The sequence below is a fragment of the Saccoglossus kowalevskii genome, chromosome 2 (genome assembly GCF_978046115.1).
Source record: "Saccoglossus kowalevskii chromosome 2, keSacKowa6.1, whole genome shotgun sequence".
Classification (NCBI taxonomy): Eukaryota; Metazoa; Hemichordata; class Enteropneusta; family Harrimaniidae; genus Saccoglossus; species Saccoglossus kowalevskii.
This window is the reverse complement of record NC_140642.1, coordinates 32,002,425-32,016,873: the sequence shown is the minus strand read 5'-3', so window position 1 is coordinate 32,016,873 and position 14,449 is coordinate 32,002,425.

Genomic DNA, 14,449 nt, shown 5'->3' with positions numbered 1-14,449 from the left:
GCAGTGTATTTCTATTTATAAAGCTAGAAGTTATCGGTTCATTGAGCATGTGGCAGAATTGAAACAAGATAATATTAAAATTCAGATCTCCCAGTTACAGTCCCCCGGTCCTCGTTGCTGTAAGATAGTTAGTCATCTGGTTGAAATAAATGAGTCAGCTATCTATTAATTAATGAAATAAATGACGTTCATTAGGTTAATTACTGTATATTGCATTCTCAAAGATTACCAAATGTAATTTTCCATCTACGCAAATCACCTAAATAGGTAATTTCTTTTCACTGTAAAACCTCGCGTAATGCAAGGCGCGGACCAACCATCTACCCTGAAATCGGAACGATTTGGTTTTGAATTTGAATTTCATTTTTTATAGTTCAATAGCGATTATTCAAAAGGAAATATGGCGTTTAGATACTCCAACTTCATCAAAATTCACCTTCAAAAGTATATTAGCGTTTGTCGAATCCCATGAGATATTTTGACGTCACCACGACGATATAATCTTTGTTTGTCATGTGTTTTACGTTCGATTTCACGCATAACATGGGATTTAACTAACTACGTTTATTGCACGTGCAGATATCTGTATGATAAAATTTATCTACTTGTATCAGTGGGAGAACACAACCAATGATGTAAGTATACTGGCAAAAAACAAATGGGCATGTTTTTTCCCCCATCAGGTCATATGTTTTCAAAAAGCTGAGAATATGATAATACGGTCGTGTACTTTTAGTATTAGTATTTGCTAAGTTCTCACGAACAATTAAAAAAACATTTTTCGCGGGATTGGCCGTTTCTAGCTGTTCCGAGGTTTCTTTTCATGTGTTTGATTTTATTCACTATTCACTATTAACTATTATACTTTAAAGGGGTCCCAACAACAAGGGAGATCATATTGTCCCTGAGTAGTCCCAACAACAAGGGAGATCATATTATCCCTAGGTGGCCCGAACAACAAGGGAGATTTATCACTGAGTAGTGATATTTTCGAAATCTTGTTGAAAACAGCAAGTCTGATTGTTTTGATACTATACATATTGTATCTTCAGTTCTTTAATTGAAATGTGCATTGCTATTAAACAGCGGAGGAGTTCGTAGACTCAGTGGTTATGCCAAGGTACGTGATGGTCAGTAGCATTGTATAGTAGAGAATGAAGACAGACACGCCAAACCTAAGAGTGATATTTGTGTTTAACAATTGTATATTCAAACTTCGAGAAAATGTCTTTATTTACGTCTTTATAACTGTGGCATTTATGATCTTCAGTGATTTCGAAACTATTTAATGAAAACATCTAGAGAATGGGGCTTGAATGGGTAAGACACACATTTATTTTTAAGTTATATAACTGTAAGACAGGACTTATTTACAAGTTAAAGGGGAGCAGAGGTGTGGCTTTTGACACTCTGTACATGAAATTTGAGATCTATGAATGAATTCCGTCGATAAAAACAACTTGTATGTGCTGCGAAATGCCCTAAATATCGGGTATAAAACGGGCTGTGAAGCAGACGACAAACTTCCGCTTTTCCTGGTGTCATTTCGCCTCTAGAGGGCCAGTCAAAAGACGTCATCAGTGAACACTGATAATTGAACCCATTCATGCTAGTACGCCAATCCCATAGAAATGCTACTATGAAAGACCTTGATAACTGACTACTTAAAAGTTGAGGAAACATGGCGAGGTGTTGTGTTATGAATGCCGTAACGATTCATGTTATGTTTCTCGAAATCCCAAATAAAAAATCACGTTGTTGGTTGCGAGAAATCGGCGGAAGAACTAACGTGAAAATGAAGAGAGTACAGCGTTCTGGCTATAGTAAACAGTGAGTGAATAAATATTGTACGAGTTAAAACTAAATGAAAAATATGCTAATATCACTTGAACCACAGTACTCATTTTGCCCAACTTCCCACTTTTTAAATGATCGCTTAATTTCCGACCGCACTGTATTTTCCGACCGGAAAACGACCACATTTTTACCGTTTTTTTTCTCTCGCTCGTATATTGAAAACACCGACCGCTCGCCCAAACACTGGTCACCGGTACAGGAGTAGTCAAATTTTTTGGGGATATACAACAAGTGTTAATTATTATAAATTCTGAACGGCTCTTCAAATCTATACCACTCTGTATCATTCGCGAACAACTTCATCTGTGTGACTGTCCAATACTAGAGCCAGTACAATATTGTAAACAAATGCCATGATATCTCAGTCATATCGCTATTGTATACACTACCTTTTTTATTCTTGTTTGCACAAACGTTGAATAGCCGTCAAACATTCAAATATATTTAGTTTTTAACTATCTATAATTATATGCACACACTTTGACCCTTTGACCTAGATTTGATTGGGATGGAATATTTTATTTTAAACAATATTCTGACGTTACTTACTGCCCCAAAATGTTTCAACACAATTGCGGTATGACTGTCCGATTTACAAGTGCATTGGGTAATATATTAATAACCATTCTCACCAATCGCTAGCTTTGGAGCGAGTAGGAAATCAAACAGCCGCAGGTCGCCCAGAAAGGACTGAGAAATTAAAAAGATTATATTTCCACAAGTTAAATAAATCTGGCTGCATCAAAAGCTTGGAAACTAGTTATAATATTTTGCAAAAGACTGAGTGATCAACGACATCATTTTAGGATGCAATTGACTTTCATTGCGTAACTTACTGCGCGGCGATGCTGACATCAAGTGTGTGTTGACCGAAGTTTGATCCCAAGTCACGCACTGAACAGGCGCGTTGCCTTAGCAATCTTTTTCTTTCATGCTCCGCGCGTCGATCTTCTAAAATTGTTATTAGTTCTGACCGGTGCTGTACGCAAACTTGCGCTGCTTTTCTAATTACGCAAATTTGTTTACAATGTTGTACCGGCTCTAAAAATTTCAACATTGTAATATATCGGTTTCATAATAATTACGCAAAGTCAGTTATTTAATATTGGACACAGGTGAAGTTTCCTCCGCGAATGATACAATGTGGTATAGATGTGAAGAGTAGTTCGGAATTTAATAATAGTTAGTACCCGTTGCATCCCCAAACTGTATCACTCAAAACCACTATTTCGATCACTACTCTGCCAATGACCAGTGTTTGGGCGACCGGTCGGTGTTTTCAATGGGTCCGTGAGAGAAAAATTACGATAAAAATGCGGTAGTTTTCCGGTCGGAAATTAAGCGATCGTTTAAAAAGTGGGAAGTTGGACAAAATGAGTACTGTGGTTCAAGTGATATTAGCATATTTTTCATTTAGTTTTAACTCGTACAATATTTATTCACTCACTGTTTACTATAGCCAGAACGCTGTACTGTCTTCACTTTCAGGTTAGTTCTTCCGCCGATTTCTCGCAACCAACAACTTGATTTTTTATTTGGGATTTCGAGAAACATAACATGAATCGTTACGGCATTCATAACACAACACCTCGCCATGTTTCAACTTTTAAGTAGCCAGTTAACAAGGTCTTTCATAGTATCATTTCTATGGGATTGGCGTACTAGCATGAATGGGTTCAATTATCAGTGTTCACTGATGACGTCATTTGACTGGCCCTCTAGAGGCGAAATGACACCAGGAAAAGCGGAAGTTTGTCGTCTGCTTCACAGCCCGTTTTATACCCGATATTTAGGGCATTTCGCAGCACATACAAGTTGTTTTTATCGACAGAATCCATTCATAGATCTCAAATTTCATGTACAGAGTGTCAAAAGCCACACCTCTGCTCCCCTTTAATGTATATGTTTGCTGCAGCAAAGATTTTTTTCTGATGAAGCCTTGGGAGTCGTTTATCGCGTTTATTACAATCAAAGATGTTAATACTTGGATAACAAAATGAAATCCTCCGATGACGCTCTATTTCCATTTTATTTCAAAGTACTGACTGGATAACGAGGTGTAATTTATGAATACCACGCTTGGTGACGTAAGAGTCGGTAGAAAATGCTCGATGTAGATTGGTGAGGGCACTTCAGTGAATTACATCACCATTCTGTATTGTATGACAACGCCAAAACATAATAAAAGTATTAAAATATAACCGTTACAATAGTTGTTTTCGAAAACAATAAAAACAATTAAAGCACATTTTTATTTCTGTTTGAATGTTTCTGTTGGACTGAGCGCCATACACATTGAACAGTGGCGGACCAGCTTACGCGTGCTAAACAGATACAAGTATTACAATTATGTTCGTCGTAGCAGAGACTGACAATGTCGTCTACTTCGAATTCACAACTGTCACAAATTCAATCATGTTACTAGACAAATTAACACACTGAGAAAAATGTTAATTTAATTTAATTTGATTCACGGGTCTTGTAATTCTGATGGCTTATTAATAAAAACCACCCAGCCTAGCTACTGCTACAGATCTACAAGTATAACAGGTAAGTCAAACGAGCTTTCAGACATTTCACTCACTTCCGTGGCTGTCAATTCAACCCATTATTACTCTATTTTTACTGCTCGGCATGCATTGAACATACACATATAGTTATTCCAGTCCTCAAACATACAACCGTGTCAAATTTTGAGCAGTTCGTGGGGGAGTTTTTTTCAATAACGGAATACCCTGCGTTCCAATGAATTTGTGACACTCTTCTGTACAGGCAATTAGCAGTAGTACCGGGTCATGACGGCGAATTGTGGTTCAGATACAGTTATATTACAGCATATAGATTTGGTTAATGTTAAAATATCGTATCCTATCAGTCCACAGCAAGCTGGATTCGGACTAGTTGGTTTTTGAATCCACAGTCAGAATTTATTTACCGTTAATACTTGCTGGTATTTTTAATTCTCGGCATTCGGATTAAAAAATCCCCTTTTTATCACAATTCTCGGAATTATCTCAGCTTGTTAGTCGTTACGCCTATAGTGGCAAGGATTCCGTGAACACACTGATGAAATTTGTTGAGAATCAACGGATATAAGAGGGAAAAGTGACTTCGGTCTCTGGCATACAACTCCTGAAATAGCAAGGTGAGACAAAATACATTATATATACTAAAAATCTAAATTTTGTGATATTGCCAGGCATGCTTGGCTTGGTGGCCATTAGGCATAATGGAACTCCCGTAAATACAACATCATATTACTTTTGATTCGTTAAACTGCTGACCACGTGACTGATGTGTGGTGCATGACGGGAATCAATGAATTCCAACAGAATTGTACATACAGTGTACCTGATTTCAAATATTACAACAACTATAACAACTTGAACGTCAACATTTTCCCGCCAAAAATTAATGCAACGTTTCAAAGTAATTTTCGGTGATATTTTTGTTTAATTTTGGACAACATGGAAATAATTTCTATTGGCTACAGGTGTTAATCAAAATCGTCAGTTTTCTATTTTTCAGTAGCAAAGCGGAGAAAACAGACAGAGGCAGCTGAGATAGTTTGTGAAAGGTGAAAAAGTTGACTGCGGGAATTCAAAGGGCTACACATCATTTTACATACATAGTTACATGCTGTCATTTTCCTGACGTACACTATGAGACACGAGCACGACCTATTTCACTATGACGTTGATAAATATCGAAGGTTCATATGTGAAGAAGGACGTGATCACTCTTTTCGAAACACCTGTCATAACTTTGTGGCTGTTTTTCTTGAGGTCAATGTACTGTTTCCTCACTGGTTTAATCACGTGCACGTGTGTTAGTCGTGTTTTGTTCACTGTTTTGTGTTCTTGGAATTAAACATTTTTATTAATTACTAAACTATTTATAAATTGCGTATGATGTTATTTTTATTTTAGATAAAAGAAGTCATTTGTTTGGTCAATAATGGTATCTTGGGCGATAATTCTTGTTATCGGCCTCATGCACTTAATAAATAACTACCTCGGGTTAATGACTCGGCCTCGTTCAGGTGAGGTGAATAATTGCCATAATGGGTGGTCATTCTTGGTATTGGCTTCATGCAGATGAGGTACATGACTGCATAAACTGTCAAACATTAATTACCCATTCTTTATAAGTTGCGTTACTGATTAGTTTAGTGGGAGTTACTTTGATGCCGCTACTATTGAATTTTATTGGCTTCCAAGGGGTGTTTTTACATAAGACGATGTCAACAAAAATTCCCGGTTTTGAGGGATTTCAAGATTTTGTTCAGAACACTGAATTTTGTATTGCAAATAAAACCGGCAAGCTTGGGAAACACATCAAAAAATGAGGGTAGTTATTAGTCTTGGCTATATTCAGAGTTTTTGTAATTTGTTTGTAAATGTATAGTTTTGGCGAATATTGATCCTGTATTTTAAGCAGTACCAGAAATATATTTTAATTGAAGTTGCTCAAAAAAATCAATAAATACAAAAAAAAATGCGTCATTGATTATCTGCCTATTTAAGAATTAGATCCGGTTACTGCTCGGGAATTTATATAAATGGGTGAAGATGTCTCCTCAGCGTGTTATCGATATCATAACATACTCCGCAAATATCGTAACAACATTACAAGGTGGTGTCAGTGAACACATTTAATTTGCTCTGGTAAAATAAACTAAAAACGCCAGAAATTGAGAAATGTGTTTTTCCCGAGTCCGATAAAATGTAGATGCACATTACAAAGAACAAGTGTCATCCGTATTGAATATTATGATTGCTGCCATTTAGATCTAACCTACAATTTTATTCAGATCAGTGTAAAATACTCCGATGCACGCTGTATGCATTTAATGACATATAATATATAGTGTGAACTATTTCTATTATGTTTTCTCTTATTATGTGTTATCTTATATTCGATGTTAAGGGTTTGTAAACAAAATAAAGTCATTTGTATTTTAATATTTAAAAAAAATCCAATGACTGCAACGCAGTCGCTGGTTGGTTACTCAAGCTGCCAATGATTTGGTTCATAAATAAGTGTATGTTGTTGTGATTTTCGCGTCTATTTCATTATTACATGTACTTTAATGATATAGACATGTATTGTGTGTACGTCGCGACCAATAATAGTGTACCTTTCACCCTCGCTTTCATCACTGGACGACATTCGTAAAATTGTATTTCTTTAAGGTTAAATAAATAATTAATTCCATGTGATATTGACCGAACATGCTGGACATTTGTTTTCTAGCGCAGAAGATAATTTTCTCGATATCAGATTAAAAGCAGTATCCCCAAACATCCACAGACGTTTAAAATAACCCTGCTGAATTTGGGCGATGGCCGCCATTTAAAAAAAACCTGACAAACCGTGCTTCACTGCACCGTAAAATACACTGGATTGTCTCGCATCGATCCATGAATTCAACGCAGAGAATTGTTCTGCCTGCAACTCTGAAAGTGTTATCTATCGTTATTTGAGCACATAGATACCAGGAGTGAATCAATAAATCTCAAAAAGCTGTGAATTTTGGATTGAAGTACTGAAAAGTCATAAATTGTTTCCAAATTACCGAAAAAAACTTATGCATTTGAAAACTACGTATAAATATATGAGCAATTGAGATTTGATCATCAAGTATATACGAATCTCTCTTGCGGGAATGGATAATGCAGAATTTTTGAGCTCATGCCAGCCAGAGTGAGTACGCATGTAAAAAACATGATGTCATATTCTTTAACTCACTCAATCACTCGATTGTTCAAATTCATTAGGGAATGTTTACTATAATTTCTTATCTAACGTGCATTATAAACGCGTATTAATAGTACTGTACTTTAAAAGGCCCGTATGCGATAATGAATAAAACTATTATTATTATCTAACGAAGTCAACCAGAATGAAATAAAAATAAATGACAAAATAAACTTAAAACGATAAAATGAGTTTACGATTAACAGTGAACACAGTTTGTCAGTGTGAAATTTGGTTGTAATGTATATGGAGTTATTTAAATGTGCTCTGCTTTATGTGATTACAGTTTAATGAGTCGAATAGGGAAGCATTTAATTTGACATGCATTGAGTAGCAAGAGTGATATGCTTTCATCAAAGTGTTGTATTCATTCACTCAATTACACATGCCATATATTACTGTGACAGAAATTTTGGCGACAGGTATGCGACATTACTCACAATTTTGAAACACTTAATATCTCATCCAATCATTACTAAATCTATTTCGTGACACTTCTTCGTGAATGATTTGAGGGTCTGATTGTCCAGCAGATCCGAATATTTGCGATCGTTTTGACTTCTTATTTAAATGAATGTTCGAGTTTAATAAGGTATCACTTTTGAACACAGACCGTTCTCAAATCGGACTATCCTATTTCACACAATTCCCGCATACCCATGCCATTAGATATTTCACATATTAGTCTCATATTCCCAATAAACCAATAGGAACGGTCTCGTAGTGTAAATTTAATGTTTAGTAACATGTTCGTGGGTACTCGGGTATGTTCGTGGGTAATCGGTTAACATTTCCGAGCTCTGCCAAAACAAGGGTACATACGTCATGTTTATATATATTTTTTTCAGTTGGCCATATGAGTGAGAAAATGTAATTTTATTGCTGTTTGATACTGTATATTAAAGAATAGATTTTATTATAATTTGCAATGAACTAAAAAAAAAACATTGTTCTTGTAACACATCCATTTTAACATTTTCTACCACACACGCGTAGGATTATTTGGTACGTACAATAACAATATCTGCACATGCTTATTAGTGTTTTGTCATTAACATGCTACAATATTACAAAAACACATATTTTTGTTTTTAAGTATTATAATAAGGCCTTTTGGATCTGTTTTCAAATTAGAATAGATGTTCTATACCGATAATGATGAAAAGATCTTTCGCGTTTTATATTATTATTGTTTATTACAACGTGTCGACTTTATAGATTTAACAAATATTTGATAGTCTGTCGATGAGGGCGAAATCACTAAACAAAGGGGCGTGTCACTGACATATAATCGTTCAAACTGTCAGTTCCGCTTTCGTGCAATGGCAGGGTATATATTGATAGTTTTAACTTCGGCGTACTATATCGCTTGTTTCGGTAAGTAGTTATTGTAGTTTCCTGTCATAAAAACGTGACACTTAAGTCTCATAGCAGGGTCGTCATCATTCATGATGAACGTACATTCAACTTGATTGGCCAAGACAAACTTGATACTTCGTTTTGAACTTTTGAACTTTGATCATATTCTCTGCTCGAGCAACGGTCACTGTAAACTACGACATGAACACATAAACATGTGACTGTCTTTGCTCTCATAGTTTATGCCATACATTATCTAATATATATCTTGCGTTTCAAAAGTTCAATAAATCTGTGTTATGCATAGACCTTGAAAAAGATGAAAAATACATCAAATCACTGATAGCCCCTGGGGAAAGAATAGAAAATTGAGGAAAACTACAAAAAAAATGTTGCTGTGTAAACCCCTGAAATTTATAATTGGGTTATTGGGTCAGTGCGGCTGTCACATTGGTTGGGACTACAAAGTTTGAGTGTGGACCCATCTGTCTTACCGCTAGGGAGGTCATGTTTGTTTGTTTATTGACCCAAAAGGTTATTGATGCACATTCATGACATTTTCAGAATGGGTTGCTCTTGAAACAGGGACCAGAGAACTAGATTTTAAGAGAGATCGAGATTTGGTTGTGTCGCATACGACTTATTTACCACTTCCGTGTCACTGAGAATGTTCTAGAACCGTACTGTGTCTGGGTGGAATATTCTATATTTTTTTAGAAACTGGTTGAATAGGTAATAGAACACTGTAGGAGGCAATGGAAGGTAATGGAACATTCTAGAAATTTGTGGTAAGTTCAAGACTCATTATGTATGCTGATGTAATGGTCTATTTATAGACAGTGTGGGTATATATAGGGGAGTTGTTCAGCACTGAGATCGGATCGGAGATCTCGTTGAATTGTATTGGAGTTTAAGTATCTAGTTATTGGAGTAGTGGAGTTTTACTGTGTTATTGTACTTGATGTTTGCAGAGTATAATAATACCAGTACCAGTTGAAACCTCATCTGTTGGCTCCGTGTTCGTATTTTATCATCGCCGCCAGGGAAGTCTTTCTGTTACTGTTGCCATTTTGGTATTTGAACCATCACGCCTGTACTATACCAATTACGGTAATATTACGTTGCGTGTGACAGGTTGTTATGGAAACGGCATTTTCGGGAATTTTTCAATCATACCAGAAGAAGTTATAAATCGATTCTTGTGAAATTACCATGCCATTCTTATTTATAAATACCAATCGATTACATGTTGGGAGAGATCTGGTCCGGTTGTCATGCAAACAGACAAGTAGGGAATGATTATGTTCATTTCAAGTTCACTAACACTAATTAGCGAAAGAGAGTATGAGCAAAATTCCTCAAAGAAAAAAGCATCAGCATCGTATCCTTCTTTAGGGGTCTATGATAAATTGTCTTTTTCACATTGCGTACATTAAATTAAAGTTTCCCGAAAAATAGAATATATTTTTTCTAAAATATTTATTTGCCAGACAACAATGTCACTGTTGTCGCTCCTGACTTTGTTGTGTATACATTGCTAGTGCTGACATACACCACATTCATGTGTGCGACTACACGATAGGTCTGTGTGGCTATTTCTTTGTCAAATTGCAATCCTTGCGTCGACCAGACCCGGTCGAACACAAGCACCTGATTACCTTAACCAGGGTTCCCACAAAGTTGCATTCGTTAGTGAATGAATCTCGACCAGTGGATTCAACCTTACCATTAATTCGGTGGCAGACTCACCCAAGGTAGTGGTCGATTTATTTCGGTGTTCGACCGCAGGTAGGATTTGAACTCAAGTTTACCGATCATTAGTCCGATCACAGCCCCCTACTAGAGAGACTGATGCAACAATTATGATGTTACTAATGACAACATTTACGTATAGTCTCAAACCATTTCTTCAAATGCCGAACTTCAGCATTGACACAGAATTTGGCTTCGTCGGAGACACTCAAATTGCCTCAACGTCCTGGCTAGCCCAGACAGAAAATGCGTATTATGCGTAAGTCACGTCTTCGTTTGTAGGTATATTCCCATGATTCTGTTTTAGCAAGTAATTTAGCCTACTATTTATTACCTCTGTAAGTTACACGCTAATTATATCAATTTGATGATGTTGCATTTCAATTTATTAATTAAATATTATGCAATAAACATTAAGTACTAGTAACCTCGTCAAAAGCAATACTTTCCATCGGTGGTTGAATAATGAAAAAAATGACTAAAACGGGTTTCAGCAAAAAGGAGCGTATACGTATGATGATTTATTAATAAGCCTCCATATACACCATTGTGTGCTTGAATTCTCTTTACATATTTAATTGTTAGGTGTTCTTATCCATCCTTTATGACTTTTTTTTTGTATTTATAAACTTTTATTGGAGTTTGCATTGAAATGAACATCTTACATATCTGGGTTGTACATTACAAATTGCAATTAATCTACATATTGTGAAGTGGATTGGGTAATATTTCTCATAAAATATCTCCATTTCTTGTTATGAGAAGTCAACCTATTCCGTCGGACAGCAATGAAGTACTCTATCTCCAGGAAATATTTTACATATCTCTTGTATGCCATGAATTCTGGCTTTTGATTTTTATGTCTACACAAGTAAATATATTTTTTTGCTACCAGAAAGGGGAAGTTGAATAAACATGTGAAGTTATCATCCCCAAGAAGGATTTGTTGTGCATTCGGGAAAGCCCTCAGGACAAGCTTACCCCCCCCCAAAGCATGTACAGTGTTTCCCAAAAGTCTTGGGTGCATTGACATTGGTAAAACAAATGGATAAGAGATTCAGAGCATGATGAACAGAAAGTACAAAGATTAGACTCCACAATGGGAGGGTTCATCTTGAATAATGTTTTGTTTGTGGTCAGAATATTATGGATTATTTTGAGTTGAAATTCTCTGAGGCGAGTATCAATTGTAGTACGAAAGGGTAACTGGTAGATTGGCAACCAAGACATCAAGTGTGAAATATTCAATAATACAGTAAAATAGGTCTCAGATCTAGGCGAGATAAATTTGTTGTTAACAATACTCTTAGCTACAGTTTTTGTAGTACAATTTTGTAACTCAACCGATGTACTGCCGTGTTTAAGTCTGACTGGTATATCCAAAGGGTTAACATTCTCGTCAAAATCAGAGTTGTTTAGTTTGTGAGGTACGCACTGTATCAGGCCATACCATTTTAGAAAGCATGACTCAGGAACTCCTTTACTCTGAATCTCCTCCCATGCCCGTAGTTTCCCAGTTTCCCCATACATTTGTTTAACAAACAAAATTCCAGCATCAACAAAATCCTGAATGAAGACCGGTTTCCCTCCCAGAAGAATCAGTTTATTATTCCAAATTATGTGCTCATGAAATGCATTTTCGTTTGCTGGGCTTACGTCTGAATTCAGTCTTACCCAATTTTGTAAAATATTTGAAAAGAACAGTGGTAACCTCACTGGCAGGACTTTAGGGTCAAAGTTACAATTCAATAAAACTGAGAGTCCACCAATTGGTTTCAATTTGTCTAAAATGATTGTTTTCCATGGATGTGACACTTTATTGTCACTCAGTCGTCTCAACCAGTTAATTCTTTGGGCTGTATAAATGGCATAGATGTCTGGCATTGAAAAACCGCCCTTGTCTGTGTCACCTATAACTGTATTCCTTGCAATCTTATCTGGGCCCCTCCACAGAAATTTAAATATTTAAACATTGTGTTCATTTTTTTCAGACATTTGGTTGGGATGTCCACTAGGTTAATAATGTATTGAAGTCTTGAAATTGCCATAGTTTTAATAATTTGGATCTTACCCAAGAGTGTAAGTTCTCTAGATTTCCAGAAATTGAGCGTTTTCTTCAAATTTTCCATTACATTCGCCAGATTTAATTTCAATGAAGCACTTGAGTTGTATGAGAAGAACACACCAACAATTTTAATTATGTCATTTGGCCATACAATACCCAACAGTTTAGATTTGTTATGCTTAAATTTTCCTAACCACATTTTCTGTATTAATTTACCCCCCGATTCAAAGCGAAATACCCAGTACTGAAGCCCTTGTTCATAACACAGGTAGTAATGTTTGTATAGAGTGTTTTGATCCAGTTTATAAAATTTACCCCAAAGTTAAATGCCTCCAGTGTCCTGAATAAGAAATTCCACTCCAAGGAGTCAAAGGCCTTTTCAAAGTCAATCGTCAGTAAAATGCCGGGCAAATTTAGTTTGTCTGTGGATTCCATTACACATTCTATCAATCTCACTACGTCTCCGATGTTCCTATTTTTCACAAAGGCAGACTGGCTCTCGTTAATAATAGATGGTAACACCCTTTCCATATGCTTGGCAAACTTTTTGTCCCAATTTTATAGTCAAAATTGAGTAAGCATATTGGCCTCAAGTTTTTAATAAATCTTCTATCTTTGCCTTTTTTCTCTAACAGGGTTATTATCCCTTGCCTCTGAGATGTTGAAAATTCGCCCTTCTCAAAAGCATAGTTTAGAGAGTTTACTATCGAGGTCACGACTCGGTTAGCCTTGCTCAACTGGTTCGTAACCAGTCTTGTGATTGGTTGTTGACAAATGCTGAACAGGCCACGCCTCCAACTGTGTTGTGCGTTCGGACTAACCGTTAGGAATTCCTAAATGGAGTAAATTTGTGTAGTTTTCTTGATTTATTCTGCAGATATGGGTAAAATGTAGGTAAGGCTTTGGCGAAATTCGAAGGAGCAACTAATATTCTTCAACCTGGTATTTTTTTTAGATTTTATTTTTCATTCTTTTTGTCTATTTTTTCGAGTTTAAAAAATGTGAGCTGGCTGGAGCCTTCATCCCTTGTCTATTTCTTACACCAGATGCTAGCCGATACCCCCCCCCCCGCTCATAGGGAGTGCGTACAGTTGAGCATAGTTCCTGGGCTCCCTGTGATTTACCTCTGTGGGTCTACTGATGACATTCCCAGTGGTGTTAATAATTTGCAATTAAATTTTTCTAGCTGCAAAAAATTTATTGTTTTTTTCACCAAATTCGTACCAGTTACTACGTGACCTTACAAAGCTTCCCTCGGTTACATATTTATATTCTTATTCTAATTTTTCTGTTATTTCTTCAATTTGTTGTGCTACAGCTCTTGTTGAGTTCACAGCAATTTCATTATTCAGTTGTTTTAATTTTTGTTCTAACTGAGCAGTTTTTGCTTTGCGTTCTTTTGCTTTTTGCTTACTGAACTTAATTGATTCTTCTTTAATTTTGTATTTTACCCAGTCCCACTTCAGGCCAATATCATTCAACTCGGCCCCCTCAGCTAGCCAAGTTGTAAAATTTTCGTGAATTAATTTAACATAGTTTGGGTCTTTAAGCAAGCTGTTATTCAATTTCCAGTATGATGGCCCCCCTTTTGCCCGAGCATGCGTATATGTTTCGAACTGCGCATGTTTGGAACTGCGCATGCTCGGGCCTCTGCTT